The 22,161-nt window shown below is 38.6% G+C and overlaps 1 protein-coding gene across 1 annotated transcript in view; it reads right to left on the bottom strand.

Annotated features, from left to right (window-relative positions):
* LOC131678496 (uncharacterized) overlaps positions 1 to 17,002 on the bottom strand; it is a 399,580-nt gene extending 382,578 nt beyond the window's left edge. Inside the window, exon 1 of the mRNA XM_058958686.1 lies at positions 15,992 to 17,002. The gene's annotated coding sequence lies outside the window, so the exon portion shown is untranslated. The remainder of the gene's footprint in view (positions 1 to 15,991) is intronic.
* Between the last annotated feature and the right edge of the window lie 5,159 nt (positions 17,003 to 22,161).

The raw sequence follows: 22,161 nt of genomic DNA, 5'->3' as shown, positions 1-22,161 counted from the left end.
CCCCACTCAGGAAAGATTTTCAGTGTCAGTTGCATCAACCCGGTATCACAAACAAAAAAGACGTAACACGAGATGAATTTTCATCACTCGTAGAAAAAACGGTCGTTTTAAATTACAAAAAATGCGCCATATCAGCGAGCGTGGTGTTAGTGAAGAGATTTTGACACAGAGCTAAATGCGTTACTTAGTTTCTGCACCCACCCAAAAACGTTGCCGTCTTTTTAATCTCATGCAAACCAAAACAAACAAAATGGGCCGGAAATGTGAAATTCATTCTTGTCGAAGTGCCCAAGGCGGGAGTTTTTCACAATTATTTCTTAAGTTACAACACGATGCCGATCGCCTAGTAAGCACTTAATAGGATGTTAGTAATTTAATTGATTCGGTGTATCGAATCTGACTAGATGTATGCAATGGATTCGAATTTGTTGGTCCCCGGATCTGCTGGAGCAATTGGCGGAGTGCAGGTGCTACGAAAACTAGAGATACGCTCAGACCATTTTCAATCAGACTTGTTTAGTAATCAGTTTCAACCCAACATCAAGTCGTGGAATTATTATGAATGATAGTAACTGTATATTTAGGTTTCGTTATGGTGTAGATCTGTATGACTCCAGCACATCGAGCATACTTTGCACTTTAGATAGAAGCAAATCTTAAGTTAAAAGAAAATGTGGTGTCACGGAATCGTATGCGTTATTTTGTACTTACAAGAAGTAAAAGTAAATGCCAAACAGGAAAATGAAGTAAAAGGTCCTTACATGACCATTAAAAGTGACATTTCTGCGCAGTAATGCCATTAATGCCATTAGGGACCATTCATAAATTACGTAACGCAAAAATTGCCCAAAATTGACTCCCCCCTCCCCCCATGTAACAAATTGTCACAAATTTCTTTATCCCCCCCTCCCCTATTACGTAACGAATTCCTTGAAAAAAAAAATTCCTGAGGGAAAACATGTTACGTAACGATCTAGCTTACTCCCCCTCCCCCCTATGTCACAATATGTAACAACTTGTCGAACCCCCCCTCCCCCCTAAAAGCGTTACGTAATTTATGAATGGTCCCTTAGTAACGCCTCGTGTTAGGGTACCCGATATCTGTGGGATTCTTAAAGAGCGACGGTAAAGAAGACTAAAATGAAACCAAAGCAATGAAACGACAACAAGAATTAATTTCCTCAAACAAAACAAAAACTATTTTACCGTTTTAATTTCCCAAACATAGAACTATAAATAATTATTATGGGTTATTGAAATACAGTCGTTAGTCTGTATTCTTTAAATTTGTCCATTGCAATCATTATTTCATGCGAAGTCGTAGTATGCGACATCGACAATTTTTCTATTTCGTTCTTTAAATTTTGCAACTGTAAAATAGTCCCGCCATTCATTTATTATCTTGCATTTGGCATGCAGGGTGGGTACTTGTGACGCATCAGCGAAATTAAATGCATTTCTTTCCATCAAAATAGAAATTCATAATGCATTTTGCGTTGCAAGTAAGACGTCAAAACCCTACAAAAAACTAGCCCTACACTCAACAAAACATCTAACAAAGTGGATCAGCGTAGGACGATTGTTAAACAATCTTTTCTGCGAAGGAGTGCAAAGTTGTTGCAAAAATAGAAATTAAATGCATTTTTTCTAATTTGAAGCAAATTTGTAATACATTCTGAAAGTGATCTGCCCCTAGGTGGGCACTATTGGGGCTTCAGTTGAAAAAAAAAAATTACTTGATATGATTGCGAGAATTCCATTTTGTGCAATGTGTTCAACAGATGTCGCTATTACATCGTGAGCGATGATTTTTTTTAGAATTTTCTTCAAGCTGGTAACGTCTGTGTGTATGTGCTGCGAAGTCTGTTACCAATTTGGGAAAGGAATTTTACTGCCAAGAATTGTTTTTAGTTACATAGGCGTCAATATTCGTCACGCCGACACACGCCGGCGCGCCGCCGCCGATAGGGTCCAACGGCGTGACGCCGCCAACGCCGCCGCCGCCGGCCAAATATGTCGCTTACGCCGCCGCCGATTAAAAATGCATCGGCGCACACCTCTAACACTGACTTCATCATGTTTGACTGCTGATTATCTAATAAGAGTTGCTTAGGAAGTGGTAAGTAGGAATTCATACCAATCCGACCCATATTAAAACCTCAACAGCATGATAGCCATCATTGCCGGCCGCCCCCCATCTCCATCGTTCACGGGGAAGGATAAAGGATATTAAAGTGCCAATGGCATGTACGAGAAAAAGTAACCATCGAATTTTATAATCAGATAGACCTCACAAGCTAACATGCAAAACTTAAGCTCAATCAGACATAATTAAGAGGTCGCGCAAAACAGTAAAAGCACAAACATTTTCAACTGTGAATAACACCAATGGACTTCGACTATTCAAAAATCGAATTCGAATTTTTGATGCTAAATGTCTTTGAATGTTACGAAACGTTAAGAGTTTTTTTTTGCGATATCCATTGCGGGACTTTTGGAGTTGAGTTGAGGCTTGGATTTGGAAAGGATTTCATTTTAATTTCGTTTTGATGCAAAATCTAATAAAAATTTATGAAACGTCGGATCTTGCATATTTTTTTCTTTTTGAAAAATTTACCTCCTAGGTATTTTTAATTTTTAAACTGAGATTTTCGAACAAAATCTAAATGAATCTTTCGAATTGTTACCAGATCACGACATTTCATGCATTTTTAAGACTATCAAAAAACAAATTAAAGCTACTTTATCAAACTCAAGTCTCATCTCAGCTAAAAAAAATCGATGTCCCAAAGTGGCATTTTTTCGAGATTACACCAGATCTTGACGTTTCATGACATAAATATTGGAAACCTACTGTATATCAAGGTCAGTATACTAAGGATATTTTTAGGGGCTGTGACCTGGTTGGCGTAAGCAACACGGTGCATATCATTAGATTTTAATCACCAGTCCAAATGCCGTCACGTCATTCCGGTTAAGTCCTAGACATTAGCCATGCTGATGGAACAAAGATGCTTTCGTGATCTATTCTCGCTTTACCATCCTCTGACTTTTCTTTATATTTACCATACCTCCCGTAATTCCTGTCTCTTCTGAAAAAGGACCCATCCGGTGGTAAAATGGATATCAAGATTCGTTATCAAAGATTCCGACTCTCTATTTACAATAATTTGCATTGAACTCAATCGGACCATGTTTGATCCTCTTATCTTTTCTATTCTAAAAATTTCCAAAGAAGACGCAGAAATATTCAACCGGGGAGGGGTGATGCTATCTCGAAAGTTTGCTCAGATTTGTGATATTCTGTCTGAAGCAAGCAAATTACGCTACTGTTGACAAGTTGCCTGTTATGGAAGACTACCGCATAAACATGCCCGCTAACACAGTTGAGAACGACGATGTAATCACTGATTCGAGTTTCAGGAATCTGTAGCGACTGGCTCAAATTGCACCTTCCCTATGTTGATCGGAGATTTGTGATTTCCCATGATTTGTCTTTTCATCATTTCCCCGATGGGAAGAATTGGGGAAGTGGTCAGGCTAGGGAAAAGGGAAAAAAAATGACGCTGAGAACATAGACAATACGAAAGTATTATATAAACACCTCTGAGGGCATATTGAGATAACAGAACGACAACGCCCTCGATTCAGGTTTATAAACTTTCGCCGTGAGTTTTTGGAAGCCATAGTTTAGTTTAACTTAGTTTTTCGCAAGAAATTCCAGAGAACGGTCGTCGATACTGCAAAAATCCTGCTATATTTTAGTTCTCAGAACTTCCCAGCAAACTACCCGCGAATCAGAATTATGGAAATCTAACCACATCAAATCATCACACCTTCAAATATTGCTTGGGATTCCACGGAATATAAAGGAGTACCTTATTCTGATGAACCATATATCAACAATAAAACGGAAGTCCGCAGATCTCCCACTTATCTCCTTCAATTTCTGTTTCAGTTAGGTGCAGCTTTGTTCGTCATCCGGAGAGGATCAAATAATGCTATATTTCAAGCAAACCCGCTAAACGAAAGAATTAGGAGGGATTGGAAAGAGACACCCATGAAGATCTTTTAAGTTGACAGATCATCTTTCAAAGCAATCGAATAGTGACCTTTCTCAAACCTTGCTTGCACACAGTATTGTAAGTATTGAAACTCGAAGCCTCTATACAATTTGCCGAAGCTGTGTTGAGGAGAGTACCTCTGCGATTGTGCTTCTTTTCTTTGATTTTGATCAAAAAAATATTTTTAAGGAATTAGGAGGAGCACCACCTGATGCTATGGGAAGTGACTCAGTTTTCGATTCACCATAAATCCAAAAAGGATCTACAAGCATCAACGGTTTAAAAAAAGAGTGCAGTAGAATCACGAGAGGTTGTTACATCTAGACATTTAAATGATCAAAGACGATATACTAATGATCAGATAACGACGGTTCGGGTTCGTTGGGTACCAACTAGTTTGCCAATGCGTAATACCGTCGGAGCAGAGAGTTACATCTAATACCTCTTCTCTGTCATATCGTGCAAATGCTTGGTGATTTCCTACATTAAGTATATGCTACTTAACTAGGCCATTAATTCGGTGCCTCTCAATTTGATATTTGAGCTGCCCCAAATTTTGTGGTGGGGTCCACTGCCGATTATGAGTGGAAACCCATTTCTATCACAGTGTAATACAACCCTTTAAAAATTATCAGTAGGCGATGATTCATGATGCGGCAAATATGCCGAATAATAGACGTGTTTCCTGTTTATGTTATCAACAGTTATATTGACTGTGACAACATAATATCAGTTGTGAAGTCGGATGAAAGATATGCTTCAATAGCGCTATTCACATTTCACATAGATTTGTCATGCCATTTTTGTTGTAAGCTACGAAGACGGGGTTAAGTAGCCTTCCAACATAGAAGAAATACTAAAAATAGCTACTCCGCTCACTACGACAAATCATTAGGCTTTCTTGGCTCAGTAAGAGTGTAGCTCTGGTGATCTCCATGTGGGAACATCTTTAACTGCTCCCAAAAACTATAGGCAGATAAGATTCCGTGTAAAGGCTTGAATTTTTCTCTTGAGAGGCCGCCAAAGCGACGCTTTTAGGAACACCAAAACATGTGACATTTGAACAAGAGCTTCAACTTAGTGCAATTTTCTCTGGGCACTGGCATGCAGGAATCTGCCCTGGGTGCGTGAACAATGTTTGCTGATTAAATGTAATACTTTGTGATTTGTATTGAATAGTTTCTCCAAGTACTTCCGCAACGATTCCCACTTCACCGTATTTTGACATGAGTTGTTTGAGAGCAACGGAATTAGTACGCAGAACTGAGTCATGTAGCCTCACTTCAATAATGTCATGTTCTATGTATGTTGAGATGCTGTATAAAATTTCATTACGTTCGACAACGTGTTTCAAGTTGTTCTGCGTAGCAAATGATTCTGCTTGTATAATGTTTTTGATCGTAATCCGTACCTCACGAAGTAGATAGTGGAATTATACAGCATTAACTTCTGCTATGTTGAGCTTCATGTTTACTTTCAACAATTGCTACATTTCACGAATCGAAGGATTTACCGGACATATCGAAAATTCAACAGCAACACAGTTCAGATGAATCGGACAGTAAATTGGCTTGGCATTGTCACTAGGTAGTAGGAATCGAATTTGGCTTTTGCAACTAGACAAAGCGGCGCACGGGTAAATTTCATTGCCTGCCCTGATATAGCAGCGGAGCAATTTTTAGCTTCTTAGCTGTGCAAGATGAGAAACCGAACTGTGTCATGATCGTTAAGGCTGCTATGGGACAGGTGACCATTGTACACCCGCTATCATTGGTATTAACTTCCTCTCTAGTGGTGCTGGTTGATAATGCTGAGGTACTAGATGCTGCGTTTGCAATTGTCATTATGACTTAAACAGCTACCACAAATTTGGCAATCGTGTGTGATTCAGGTGATTTTATTGAAGACTATGTTTCGAATTGGTTTACCGTAGATGTGTGGGCGATCGGTCTCCTCAGCATCTTCCGCACAGGTTTTTCCAAGGTACAGTACTTGCACGTAGAAATCTGCCCCTCGTGGGTACAAAGCGTGGATTGTTTCATTTTAGTTCCGTTATGTTATGTATGGTCAAGTAGAGGTTATGTATAGTCGACCCGTATCAACACCATAAGAACACTGTTGGCGACATGTATTTTGTAATTAGCTCATGGGGCGGGGCACACGGTGATAGGTCATGTATCTCTTTTTTTTCGTTTTACATATACATGGGAATCTTATTTCCAACTTTAAACCACGTGCTTTATGTTATTCTAGGGTTTCTGGTTGGCCTGGCATGTTGAATAATATTAGCCCTGCATTGCGCAGATGGTGATACTGAAGATAGGCGATTTCCGTAAGCTTGTGCTTTATTTTCAACTTTAGAAATGATTCCACCTCACGAAGACTGAATCGGGCAGAAAATAGACTGTGCGAACGTGAATTGTAATTTCATCGCATTTGACATGCAGTAGATTGCTTATAAGGAAGGAGTTATAAGTTTGGGCTCTGGATATTTGTAAATTTCATTTACATCGGATATCTGAATGACCAAGATATGCCTAATAGCACGAATAGTTCTTGAAATTACCTTTGCAGTGAAAACCACGATAGATACTTCGGTAGAGGTACTATGTCCTTGTGGATTCAAAGATATAAAAAAATTAGGTCAAGTTGTCCTTCTACGAACCAGTTTTTATCTTAGGAGCACAAAATATCAAGATTCGACCCAAAATTTGAGTTTTGCAACACGTTGAATTATGAACCAAATGAAACATGTATAAGTAATTGTTAATATAGGTGGAACTATATCATCGGAGGCAGTCGCTGTGCGTTATCGATTACCAAGTCGTCGCTGTTGTACTATCTTATGACAAACGCCATTTTGGGGTAAACTGAGTTAGATGTGCCATGTTCCTTAATTTTAAAATCTCTACAAGGTGGCGTTTTGAGTATTCTACTGAAATTCTACTGGATTACAGAGATATAGCGAAACACAATTATGACAAGCGCCAATTTCTCGAGTGATCGAGTTGTGCTATCTTGTGACAATGACAAAAGAGACAACAATCCTAGCTTGTTGGCTTGCTATAAGCCAAAAAGCTTATAGCAAGCCAACAGATGTCTCTGATGACATACGTAATTCCTATGCAGATCAACCCTAATCATTAGCTAGGCTATTGCCTTGGAAGCAAAACTTTTCCTACCATAGTTTTTTATCTGCGAATTGTTGACTTATGTATTCAAGATTATTGAACAAATTTCCTTTTGAGATTTCCACTAGTTTAGGAATTTATGCCGAAATGTAATGGTGGATTATGCAAGAAGAATAGTTTTTTCGTCTAGTCGTCTATCAACAATGTTTGGTCTATATTGTCTCTAAATTGTTAATAAAACCAACTTTTATTTATTGCTTTTCCCAAACAAAGGCGGAAAATTGTGAAAACTTTGTATTCCAATACCATCATTTTGTAACCTGATATTGCTGCTACCGCATGGAAAAGTATAACATTCGGCATAGTGATCTATACCGCATAATTTCATGAATCAGTTATGATTCTTTTTTATATGAAATCTTCTGTGCTCTTTTGTGAAACGACATACATATTTTATCATCAATACACGTTTATGACACGTAAGCGAGCGACTTTGGTTTACATTTTAAGCAAAAACTGTCAATGTATTCAACCGATCTTCGCATAAATCGAGAGATTACTACATAAAAGATAGAAGCATCGATTGTCTTCTCCGAAAAACTTCTTACATTTATAAATTTCAAGATATGCTATCTCAAACTTTAAAAATCGTTTTTCCCGAAAAGTGATAAATGGCGCTTGTCATGAGATAGCACAACAGCGACGAAGTGTTAGAAGAGTTGGAATTTGATGGAAAAAGGTAGATGGATAGACTCGTACCGTTCATCTCGAACTGAGTCAACTAGAAGTATGGAGAAGTAATCTTTTACCTGTCGCAGATCCTGTCTGACAATGATGTGTACATTTCGATGAAATATCAGAGCACATGGTCCTTGTAGATTCGCAGCGTGTGTAGAGAGGAGAATGTCATTGCTTAGCACAAATGTACAACACAAAATCGAACAAAATAAGGATATCATTAACTGGAGAAATTTCACCACTGGTGAACTCTCCGTTGGAGTAGCTGAGAGCTGACTAACGCAAACAGTCATCGGTAGCAGAAAAGTAGGAGCAAACAGTGTCAAGAAGTGTATCCCTTTCTGTAAACCCTGTGAAGGTAATTGTAAGGAGATGTAAGTTATGTTTAGCATGTTCAGATCGGTTGGTGTCTTGAGGGGTGAAGATATTGGCAGCAGACCTGAGCAGGTCAGTTATACCGCAAAAGTTGAATGGCATGCAAGAATCAGCAGCAATGAAACAAAAAAGAACGAACACTACACAATAAAAAGAGCAAGAGCACAATCCCTCCTGAAGTAAACAAGAGGCTTAGGACCTTGCTAACCAATGGGGAAAACAGATCGACATGGTGAGTTAAACTAATGCAATTGTGTGAAAAAATCACCCCAGGCACGGGATTCGAACCTGCAACCCGTGGGACTCGGCCCAATGAATAAACCCTTATGCTATCCCTGGGCTATGGTGACGTCCCAGGAAGAACACATGATTATCACATTGGTGACATTGATCGTATCACTACTTGTAAAGCGAGGTCACACACTACCGCCTATTTGATCTTCTTAATTTTCCCGCTTAATTCCAAGGTTGGGGTTTCTATTTGTCGTCTGGTATCTGATTTTAGTTCATTATCCATCGGACTTCCGTGGGTAACAGATCTAATGAAGACTGGCGATTTCTGCCCCTTGCCCATTTAACAGAATTTTAGTGGGTAGACTTACTAGCATTCACTGCAGGAATAATTCGACACTGCCACGAGCCAGCAGGTAGTGGAGTCTGTTGAAGATTTCCTCTCGATAAAAAATACAGACTTTGTCCCAATTTATTGACTTGTGTCGATTGGTGCAAACAGTAGGGGAGGTATAAAACCATTGCAAAAATGTCGACTATAAAACAGGTCCTAGTTACAGTGCGATCGCTGCGGCTATCAGAATAGGATTTATCCCCAAGAACTTTTTCCAACAGGCATCTAAATACGGATGAGACTTTCTAGATTCGGCGTGAGGTATTGGGACTGTTTGTGGAGCAAAGGGCTAGCAACTATACCAAGCTGCTATTCACACAGCGTGCTACCTTCAGGACGGGCTGGATGGTCTTTGACTCATTAGATGAAGAAACTGTTTAAAATGGTTTACAATATCGCTTTGATGTCAAAGAGAAAGTTACAGGAAATGTTATGTGCCTTTTGAAAAACCTATTGTTGTTGATGGAGAAACGCGAATAACATAAGGTCATAATGAAACAAAATAAATGTGTTGTTAAAACAAAATTTAAAATATCTCAACTAACTATTGCATCTCAGAAAATGTTTGTTATGAGCATTTTGATTTAAAATGGCGTTTAGAATCATATTCAAAAATAAAATTGTATTTTTTAATGCAAATAGTATGAATTATAAAAATTTATCAAAAGTTCATAGGAAAACTTTTTTATTGAAAGCTTCTCCATGATCTTTGAAAAAGTTTCTTTTACGTCTTTAAAACGATAAACATTAGATTCTTGACATTTTATGATGGGGCAACGCGAATAACCTTTAAAAAGTGCATAATTACACGAATTAATTGTTTTTATTGAAGCGATATTCCTATCATCTCGAAAACTATAGCGTTTTGATCAAGAATGATACTTAGAATTATATTCTGTAAAGAATTATAGTTTTGTATGTGAAATAATATGAAATTTAAAAACATGTATAAAGATATTGTTAGAAAAACTTTTTTATCGATAAGTTCTCCATCATACAATCACATTCGAAATGTTTCTTTTCTCTTTAGGTTTTTATTGACAAAATATAAAAAAATAAATGGGTTTTTTTGGAATTTAAATTTTTATTAATTTTTTTTGTTTTTGTGAAAAATGCTACATTGTTTTCAGTGAAGAGTATTCATTCCTTTTAACTCGTTCTCCGATAGTTTTGTTGCATAAAATAGGCTAATCGAACAAAAATATTGAAATTAATGCACGTAGAATCGTCTATGCCCTTTTGAAAATTGCGCTTGAGTCAAAATAATCATGTCGACTGTGGAAAATGTTTAGTCTTCCATGCCGGTGAAACCTGAAAAGTTTCATATAAAAGTATATCTTAATTCTTACGACTTGAAAATTCTGAATTCTAGTAAGCAATGTATTGTTCCGGGAAGCCAAAACATATATATCAACAGATCAACACGGGTTCTTCCCAGGTAGATCAACATCCACGAATTTAGCACAATTCACTTCACACTGTATTAAAAGTTTTGAATGCGGAGCACAAGTGGATACTATTTATACAGATCTCAAAGCAGCATTCGATCGTGTTGATCACTCGCTCCTACTGGCGAAGATAGAAAGATTGGGTGCCTCACTCAACTTCACCAAGTGGCTTAAATCATACCTTGTAGGTCGTACCTTATCTGTCAAACTAGGAAATGTTGAGTCACATAACTTTATAAATTTATCGGGTGTGCCCCAGGGTAGTAATCTTGGACCCTTGCTGTTCTCCTTGTTCTTCAATGACGTTTGTAATGTCCTTCCACCAGGATGCAAACTTATCTATGCAGATGACCTTAAACTGTTTCTTATTGTACGATCTGAATTGGACTGCATTGAACTACAGCGACAACTAGATGAATTTTGTAACTGGTGCACTCGAAATCGGTTGACTATCAGTGTATCCAAATGCTCAGTAATTTCTTTCACGCGCAGAAAAAATCCAATTTTGTGGTGTTATACTATCTCAGGGAAACTACTGGATAGAGTGTCAGTTGTCAGGGACCTTGGTGTACAGCTGGATTCTAAATTGACGTTTAGAGATCACTATTCCCACATCATTGCGAAAGCCAATCGGAACCTTGGTTTTATCATTAGAATAGCCAAAGAGTTTACTGACCCATACTGTCTGAGAGCACTGTACTTCTCTCTTGTACGCTCCATCCTGGAAGCTTCAGCTATCATTTGGTGCCCGTACACAAATGTCTGGATTGCCAGAATTGAATCTATACAAGCTAGGTTTCTCCGATATTTTTTTTTTTTTTTTCGAGAGTTGTCCTACTGGAGCTGTAGAGCTAGGTTCTCGGAAGGGCTCCCCGTCAGAATCACATACTACAATTTGCAGACGAGACAGGCAATGTCGCCCAATAAAACACTGCAATAGGCCAATTGTAGCGGGCCGTGATTCTGAATGTGATATTCATTGTACGGTTCAGGAATGTGCGGGCGTGCGGACACGCGATCGCGTGTATCATCGCGAAGGGCTCGAACATTTGTACGTTAACGTGCTCGATCGCGTTTGTATGTCGCGTGTGCTAACGTGTATGAACTTCGCGTGTATAAATTCTATTTCATAACCGTGTGCCTTTCGCGTATTCGCGTGTGTTCTAGAATGATCGCGCGCGGACCGTGAATCTGATTCTTAATTTTTTGTGTACGGTTCAGATTCCAGAAGAAAGTGGGTTCTTACATATCATTAGAATTCCCATTCATGTCGCCGTAGAACGCGTGGCCTAGTGGATGAGCTTTATTTTTTTTTGGATTGGTCCAACTGAATGTATGGACCTTAATTGCTAGAATGAAGGCTAAAGATTTCCGGACGTGACCGGTTCATGATCGCGCGCGTTTGTGGGTTCGCGTTTGAGACCGCGTTTGTAACTTCGCAAGTACTAAAACGTTCACACAATTGCCGGAGTGTAATCAAGTTTACGCGATCGCGGGCATATGTGTGCGTAGATGATCGCGAAGGGCTAAAGCGTTCGTATGTTGACGTGTTTGTCGCGTGTGCTCGCGTGTATGTGACTTCGCGTGTATAAATTCGATTTTGAAACCCTGCGACCATTCATATATTCGCGGACCGTCATTCTGATCTTTAGCTTTCGGTGTACGGATCACATTCTGACAGGGAGAGAGTTACCCCATATCACTAGAGTTTCCGGTCATGTCGCCATGGAACGTTTTGTCTAGTGGATATGGGAGTTATTTTTCAATTTTATTATTTTTTTATTAATTAACAAGAATCTAGATTGTTTGTACCGAGGATAGAGACTTCCGGACGATCCCGATTCATGATGGCGCGAGCGCGGGAGTTTGTAGGTTAACGCTTGAGATCGTGTTGGTAAGTTTATGAGTGCTGAGATTTTCACCTTATCACCGGGGTGTAATCATGTTTGCGAGTTCGTAGGTTGCTTGGAAAATCGCGAGGGGCTCTAACGTTTGTGCGCTGACGTGATTTTGTAACGTGTGTTCTTGAATGGTTGCGCAAACCGTGAGTCTGATATTAAATTTTCAGTGCGCGGTTTGAATTCTGGCAGAGAGTGAGATCGTTTATATCGATAGGGTTCCCGGTCATGTCGCCATGAGACGTGTTGTCTAATAGGTATGGGCGTATTTTCTTAATTGGTCCAGCTGAAGGCATGGACCTAGGCTTCTAGGATCAAGAACAGACTTCCGGACGAGATCGATTCGCAATCGCGTGCGCGAGGGCATTTTGTAGGTTCCCGCTGAGACCGCGTTTGAGAATGTGTGAGTGTTAAGACGTTCACTATCACCATCTTTGTTGACCCAGCTGAAGGCGGGTGTAGAATGGCATTATAGGACTCGAAAAGAAAAAATAAAAGACAATAGATGAGAGACGTAATAGATTAGATAGGTACAAGATACAGCTGAAGTTATGATCATCACATGAGACATACATTAGTACTTCAAACACTACTAATACTTGAATAGCCAATCACCACACATAGCACATCCTTTCTCAATTATCTATTTGTTACTGGTTGATTGTTGGTTATGAGCTGGTGAATAGAGGAAAGGTATAGAACAGACAAAAGGCTCATATCAGCCCTCCCGGCCTCCTCGACACACCACTATCGAAGCGTATTGTAATCAACATCTTGAAGCGGGCTTCTTATATAAATCAAATCCTCAGTAGTCATAATGTTTGGTGGATTATTAACATGAGAACTAATTAACCTCTAGTAGTAGAACTTGGTGCAAATAAAAACTAAAAAGAGCGAAGGTCCTTATATTTAGATAACTCTATTGAATCTATTGTGGCTTGATGATGTTTACAATACCGTCAATCCCATCAACCTGCGAGAGGGTACAAGCTAGGTTTCTCCGATATGCCCTTAAAACCTTGCCATGGCGCAACCCGATAGAGTTGCCACCTTACATTGAACGCTGTCGTCTGCTCGACATGGACCCTCTTTCAAAAAGGCGAAATATATCCAGAGCCGTGTTTGTAGGGAAAGTTCTAACAGGTGAAATAGATGCCCCAAATATACTTTCTCAGATTAATGTAAATGTGCCCGCTAGAAGTATAAGATCGTGGAATTTTTTAAGACTTGACTATCAAAGTACTGATTATGAACAGAATGAACCCATAAGGGCGATGTGTAGCGTATTTAATAATGTTTATGAATGTTTTGACTTCTCTGTATCAAGTGACGTTTTTAAAAATAGGCTTAAACGGCTAACTTAGTGCATAAGATGTGATTTAGATAGTGATTTTGATTTGTTAGATGTATTATTAGTAACACATTGTAATGTAATGTAATGTGTAGTATTGTTTAATATGTATATGTGAAAAGATAATGAGGTTTTTACGCGCATTTGGAGGTTGTTTGATGGACTCCAAATGGGCTTTTCCTCATTCTATATTTCATGTAGACCATGTAGGTCAGATGAAAAATAAATAAATAAATAAATAAATAAATAAATAAATATTCCCACGTATAGCCATGAGGGCTGAGGCAGGGAAGAAATTCTGGGTTTTTTTTGGTTTACTCTGGTGCTAAGGTCAAGGCCATCCTTTCCGGCGCACAGACAAATCCGCTTTGATCTACAAAATGAGAGACTAGCTCATGAAGCTATTAGGATCCCCAAGAGGACGAAATGGGTGCAGTCCCTAAGAACGTATTTGGAGGGAATTGAAAAGTTTCATGTTGGAACAATAACCTTGAAAGAATGTACAGGAAGGTAAAATAAATATAAATCGGTCAAAGGTGCAACGATTAAAGATCAACCGAAGAAAATATGAATCGGAATGGAATCATGGAGATGTTTTTGCGAGGAGTTGGATGATCTACCTAACGCAACACGTACCCGGCAGATCCTTACTAAAGTTCATTTTAATATGATTGGTACACTGAAGAATGCAGATGACTTACATGCGGATGAACAACATGAAACGATAAGGCTGCTCATGAGTACTCAGTCGATGAATGTGAATAGAAAACTCTTCTTCACCACATGCTAATCCCAAATTAGACATACTATTTGTGTGCACAACTTAACAGCTGCCGTCCTCAGCCGATGTCCTGCAAGAGCAAAAGTACTGTAGCAAATAATGCTAAGTTAGTGCTAGCTTCTGATGAGACGAAGTCGAAATGCAATTCGACATACTAAATATTAGTTTTGTGCGTGAAATACAAACTGAATTTATCCAGTAACGAGAAAAAATAGAACCCTTATATGCTTAACAAATATTCAGATCAACAAAGCATGTGTCGTTTACATTGAAACAGTTTCTCACATTATAGTAGGTTTTTTTCTTTGGTATCGAAGTGCATAATTTTGGACTCAGTTACTTCTTAGCGGCGCAACTTCCTTCGAATTCAATAGCTAATAGATTTTAGAAATCCTATTTTCATAAGTAAATCAACGAAATATTCACACTTTGTTGCAAATCGGATTCTCGATTCTACCACCTCTCGAGCACAATTGGCCGGTGCTATTAAACATTTTATAGATTGCGACAAAAACGTGTTCATCCTTTACGTTATCATTCGAGATGAGTTTATGTAGTAATTCTTGCTTACGGCAACATTCACTAAATCTGGAAAAAGTGAATTCTAGTAGATTTTTTAGATTTAGTTACTTAGTCTGGACTAAGTCCTCTCTGATTTAACACTGACCTATTAGGATCCATCGTTTCGTGTACTGCATGGCCTCTTTTGCTCGCCAACAAATCACAAATCGCGCCATTTATGTGCGATGTATGTGTCTACCATTTCCAAATCGAATTGATACTAAGTCGGTGTTCGTTCTTTCATAGATAAAGTTTTAGCAGTAAACGTGACTGAGGTCACAAACTAAATATGTTCACATACGTACGTATGAAAGATTCCCAAATAAATCAGTTTTCCCTTATACATGATCTTTAGGAATACTTCTGAATTTAATACAAGATTGTTGTAATTATATTAGACCAAAGAGTTACAATATTTTGCTCAATGGGAGATATTAACTTCAAACCATCACTTTGTTGGCTATAATTTGAAACCGGTCCTTATAACAATATATGCTTTATCAAAAGTTGTGCATAGTCTCGAAAATACCGGTTCATATTTACGTTTAAAACCGGTACTTCGGTATCATCAATGGGTCGGTATTCACGGAATTTTCACTACCAGTACTACCGGGACCTCAACCCTAGCACCTAGTACGATAAAGGTTGATAGCCATACTAAACTATTTCATCAATTTACCATTAGGGAAACCACCACATTTCTGAATACATATTGAACCGACCCCATTTGACCCAATTAGCAGATTAACGAACATTTTCACCATTCCTACAGTGAAACAACCCATTCACCCAAGTGGCATATGGGTAAAAAATGGGGACACCATGCCTCAACAGCCTCCTATGCAATGCCATCTACCACCGATGTTGTCAGCAATAAGAAACAAAAACTGGAAATGGTAGAAATCATCATTCCCACCGGAGGAGAGGCACTCGTACAAGAAGAAAAATGAAACGTTTCAGTATATATGTAGCTGAAGGTATGCATGCTGAACGAATTGTTGTAAAGCGGCTTTCCTTACCTCAGAACCACACACAGAAGTACTTTACGGTCGTCGCCGTCGCTGCTGCCGCCGCCGTGAGCTCCGCACCCCGCCGGTCTATCGTCTATATAGGTATAGGTCGCTGTTCGTCACAGGCTGCAGAACGCGGACCCAGAAAACCGAGGAGAAGCCCTCTTCAGCGATTGCAACAGCCGCACCGAGCACAACAAACAGAAGAATCCACAACTTGTTCTGCTCCGTTCATTAATTCCTAACCGTGCTGCTGCTAACTTTTGCGCCGCGTGTTGTAGTTGGTTGCATATGCAGCCAGCCGCTGGGCGACGACGTCGACTCGACTGCCCCGTTGACGATGGCTGTAAGGTTGCCCGGACGGATACCTGCTTTTCTCAGGTCGCTGGCTCGGAACGGGCTCGGAACTCCAGATTTGCCGCTGATGTATGTATGTAGCACCTATCGACGTACGAATGTATGGTTGTACTAAGTAGGGAAAAAACACAGCGGTTTTTCTTCTCGCTTTGTAGCACACACTTTGGGCAACTCTTCTTTATTCCCTGCACTTTGAGCAACGAGTTGAAACAGCTTCTTCCTTCCGATGTAAGCTGTTATTAAGAAACACTTAAACGTATTTTTTCACTCCTTTTCGCTTTGCTTATAATTGTAATATCACGAGTAGGGCTCTTACCCGGTGGTTACACTCCTTCTCACAAACACTTCAACTGCCGCTGCTTTCTGGCAGACGAAAGCCCCAAACTTGGAGGATCTATTCGGTTGGTTTTATTCCACACCCGAACGAGATTGTTATCTCAAGGCACAATTTCGAAGATCACTGAAATGTATAAAAAGGCACTAGATATCGATACAGAACTTGTTTAGCACCACACTTCTCGCGCGGACGCGTTTTCCACCAGCATAGGAATGCAGCTGCTATTTTGCTTCGATGCAATATAGAACCAACCGACAAATAGGGGGAAAAAGCACTCTCGACATTTAGCACCTTTCGGGCGGACGCTCAAAACATCGCAACGCTACCAGTTTAAACTTACAACTAACCGATCGAGTTCAGGTTGCAAAGTGGACCGAGTCTCTCGCACCTATACTACTTCCTTCTAGTTGTTTTGTGTGGCAGCGCGGTGTTTCTGTGCTGTTAGCTGGTTTCCCATTGCGCAGTCGAGTGGTGTTTGTGGCAGGCCGAAGAGGAATGAACTGTTTTGGTTCATTCGAGGGGTTGGTTCGATGGGGGTGTTCAGTTAGTTATTTTACTGATCAACTCATTTCATTTTTCCTCTCTTGTAAATATTGAGTTAAGTGTAAGCAAATCAATTTTTTTAGTTTCTTCCCAAATAAAAAATAAAATATATCTTCAGAGTATAGGTAGAATTATACATTTTCCATTCCACTTATATTTATCATAAATCATATAATTCGTTTACTATAGAAACAAAATTGAAGATCTTACAAAACAGCTTGTAGATTATACGAGTAAAAGTAACGATGAACTGAATAGTAAATGTACGATATTTTGTAATTTAATTTATCATTCATTACTTATACAGTAGGGTAGAAGCACTATAATTCGCCACTGTATTAGTTTTCGCTATCGTATTGAAACAAGCAGCTTCTTCATAAACCAGATAGCGTATAGAGCTATAACAAATTGAAGTACATGAAGAAGAAAACACTAATAACATGGAGATAATCAATTAATAAAGTGCTTAGGAAAATTTCTTCGTTTAATCTTGGAACCAAAAAATGGTCAATCGATAGTGCTTTAATTTTCGACACAATAAGAAATATCACAATCGCGAATTTCTAGAAAAAACAATTATTTTAAGTGAAGCAGAATATTTGCAACACAAACGCATCACCCGTTTACAAGAAATTCTGAAAATTGTGAACATTTTTGATATAGAAATGGTGGCGCTATATAACTCCAAAAACAATACGATTTTATTATCACCCCTGGCGAAATCGCCTACGCTGTGCTAGTTTTTACCACCTATTCACAAGCTGTCAAAAAAGTAAACAAACAATTGTGTTTGTTTGCGTCGTTTCGCTGCTGTGTTGAAAATGGTAATTCCCTTGGATATTCCTGTTGCATTAGGGCATTGCAAAAAAATATTTTTTTTTGAATTCTCGAAGGTCCCCCCTCTCATATCGTGACAAATGTCAAAGTAAGGTCAGATGCCAAATTTCACATCATTTGGACAATTTTAGACCCCCGCCTACCTCGCTTGAATTTTTTTGAAATTGGTACTATTGGAAAATATGGAGGAAAAATACATTAGATGCTATAACTTTTGAAGTAGCAATCAGAAAATTACAATTTATACCTCTTTTGGAAGAAAATAATCTTAGTATTTGAATGGAGGTATTTTTGTTTCTGGGAAAATACGGGAAAGTGGGGTACTGGGTCCTTTGGACCCCAAAATCTCCCATTTTTAATGATTTTTCTGCTCCGTGATGCAAATCATACATATTTTGTAGTTTTTCTAATGTGAAAAAATCTCAAAAATCGATCGGGGCCTTTTTGTCCTTTGTCCGAATACGAGAAGTTGGGGTTATATGGCCTTTCGTCATTCATATTAAACTTCATCATTTTCTCGTGAATATATCTCTATTATTCTTCACTCAATTTTCATAAACTATACCTTGTTCAACGTGAAAAATCCTTAGGATTATAACAAAAATAGATTCGTTACCGGTAAAATTCAGGAACATCAAATTATCTGACATATAGTGTCGATTTCACATTTTTATCATAAAATCGCACATATTAACTCCATTTAACAACAAAATTCTTATTTAATTTACTACTTTTAGTGTAAAATATGCTTAGGGATCACATGAGAAAAGTTTCATTCCTGGAAAAATAGGGGAAGTAGAGGTATTAGGACAAATAATGAAAAAATGATGTTTGTAGAGTAAATATCAAAAAGTTTGATGTTTCTGAATTTTACCCTTTGACGTTTTGCCTTTCTCAATAGAAAGGTATTGCAATTGCTCTGAAAACCGACTTTTTAACGGAGGCCCGGAGGGCCGAGTGACATATACCATTCGATTCAGCTCGTCGAGTTCGGCAAATGTCTGTGTGTGTATGTATGTGTGTATGTATGTATGTGTGTATGTGTGTGTGTATGTGACCAAAAATGTCACTCATTTTTCTCAGAGAAGGCTGAACCGATTTTGACAAACTTAGTCTCAAATGAAAGGTGCAACGTTCCCATAGGCTGCTATTGAATTTCTAATGGATCCGACTTCCGGTTCCGGAATTACAGGGTGATAAATACGAACACGCAGAAAATGTCGGTTTTAATAAATTCTGCAATGAATGTATAAAGGTGAAAAATTTTCCAAAATATGACCACAACTGCTTCGATTTGTAGTATTAGGTCACTAACATCCATTCAAAGTCTATTTGGCCACATTGGCCACCATCCTCGGTTCCGGAAGCCCCGGCGGAAGTATCTAAATTCAGAATAACAGTCACATCGGTTTCTCGGAGATGGCTAGACCGATTCGACTAAACTTGGCCTCAAATGAAAGGTATTGCGTCCCCGTAAATGGCTATTTAATTTCATCGCGATCCGACTTCCGGTTCCGGAGTTACAGGTTGTGGCGTGCGATCACATAGCAAATTGTGATTCAAACCGATACTCCGATGAAAGCAAAAAAGGTAAAAATTTCGCTAAAATGTCTCTCAAACAACTTAAATTTGCTGTTCTAGGTCACCGACGGCCAACCAAACTTTCGTTGACTACATTGACCACCATAGACGGTTCCGGAAGTGCCCGGGAAAAGCGGCCATCTTTCAAAATTTACGAACTCACATCAGTTTCCCTGAAATGGTTGGGCCGATTTTTACAAACTTAGTTCCAAATGATAGCTATAATATCCCCACAGATGTCTATAAAATTTCGTACGGATCGCTTATATGGGTCCGGAAATATAGACTAAATCGTCCGGTCACATGAAATTCCCATATAAGCCAGAACTCAATTTTTTTTTCAAAGGGGGGACCCCATGAAATTTCAGAAATCGAATTCGTATTTTTGATGCCAAACATCTTTAAAATGCATGAAACGTCGAGATTTTATGTTATCTCGAAAAAAATTTTTTTTGTAAAACCGACTTTTTGGGACTTCAGAAATCGAATTCGTATTTTTGATGCCAAACATCTTTAAAATGCATGAAACGTCGAGATTTTATGTTATCTCGAAATTTTTTTTTTTGTAAATATCGACTTTTTGGGACTTTGCCGATTTCGCACCTTTTTTCAGTTCAATATTACCGTGGCTGTTTTTTTTTTCAAAATTTTAGAACTCGAACTCTTTTTATGAATATAAACAACGCACACATTCTCGTGATTCATAATTGAGAAAGGCACAATTGCACCGCTAGGTGGATTAAAATAGGTTTTTATTTTTGTTTTATTCCTCAGAATTTTACACGTTTAACAAGTTACATTTTCTGAAAATTGATTGAAGAATAATAGAGATATATGCATGAGAAAATGATAAAATTTAATATGAATGACAAAAAGCCCTATAACCCCAACTTCTCGTATTCGGACTAAGGTCAAAAGGGCTCCGATCGATTTTTGAGATTTTTTCACATTAGAAAAACTACTAAATATGTATAATTGCATCACAGATCAGAAAAATCATTGAAAATATGGGATTTTGGGTCCAAATGACTCAGTACCGGAAAGCGGGGTTTCATAGAAACAAAAATATCTCCATTCAAATACTAAGATTATTTCCTTTCACAAAATGTATAAATTTTAATTTTCTGATTGCTACTTCAAAAGTTATAGCATTTAATGTATTTTTCCCTAATATTTTCCCATAGTACCAATTTCAAAAAAATTCAAGCGAAGTGGGCGGGGGTCTAAAATTGTCCAAATGATGTGAAATTTGGCATCTGACCTTACTTTGACATTTGTCACGATATGAGAGGGGGAGCCTTCGAGAATTCAAAAATTTTTTTTTGCAATGCCCCACTGTTGCATTTATATTCGTATATTACGCATTTGTTCACATATATATTCGTTTTCATTACCTTTAGAGGCCTGCACAATATGGAAAATTGTTTTCCGAGGCTGAGCTGCTGCTGCAATTACCAAAATTCGAACTAAGGATATGAGCCTTTAGATAGCAGCTAAACATTACGGTATTCCTCGGTCGACGATTAGGTCACGATTTAAGAAAAAGAAACAAACATTGTTCCGACCTGGACCGGCAACAGTTTTGACACCGGATGAAGAGCTTGGGAGAGAGGAATTTCGATTTGCAAAGGCGTGGATTTCCCGTGACAAAGCAATTGTTGCTGTATAATGTTCAGACATTTTTGGGTGCAAACCTCAGGACACACACATTTCTCAATAACGTACCAGGTAGATTACACACTTAATTTTTTCTGCCGAATCTCAGATTTTTTCGCATCTTTTACCGAAACTTCAACAGCTGAAATCTAAGCAAATAACTTTTTAGCTGAGATCTCAGTAAAAGTGACGTTTGATTGCTGAGTTTCGGAAAATATTTGACCGAAAATTAGCAAACTAATCTCACAATACTGAGACATCAGTTTTTAAATTTGCTGACCACACAGCTGTTGAGAAATTGCCGAGCCGAATTGAGTGTGTATAATACTTAAATAATATAGCATTTTCCACATCTTTAGTTTTGTCCGTGCGGACTCCAGAATTTGTTACATAAGCAAGTGCTACGGCGTCACTAGCCAACATTCATTCCTGGTTTGATAAAATCGATGAATATCTGACAGCTGAAGTATTAACCGAGATTCTCCAGGATCTACACCGTATTATTGAAGGAGATGAAACATCTTTCTATCTAAACCCTAAAACAAATCAGTTTTCGTTTTGCGAGGAAGCCGGAATGTCTACGATGTTGAGAGAAACTAGAGCAACTACCGTCACTTATCCTTATAAGACAATCCCAAAAGCTGTAGTAGATAGTGTTCCATCGAAGTGGGGCATTACCAAATCTGATAGTGGCTGGATGACGTCCGATGTCTTCCGAGACTACATAAGAAACGTCTTGGATGCATATTTGGTAGCCAGAAACGTAAAAAATCCAGTAATTTTTATGATTGACGGTCACAGCAGTCATATCAACTTGAAAACCTCGGAGTTGGGCCGCCAACTGGACATAATATAGATCGCTTTATAT

Source organism: Topomyia yanbarensis, chromosome 2 (assembly GCF_030247195.1).
Source record: "Topomyia yanbarensis strain Yona2022 chromosome 2, ASM3024719v1, whole genome shotgun sequence".
Taxonomy (NCBI): Eukaryota; Metazoa; Arthropoda; class Insecta; order Diptera; family Culicidae; genus Topomyia; species Topomyia yanbarensis.
Note: the sequence above shows the minus strand (reverse complement) of the source record. Positions and strands in the feature narration are given on the sequence as shown.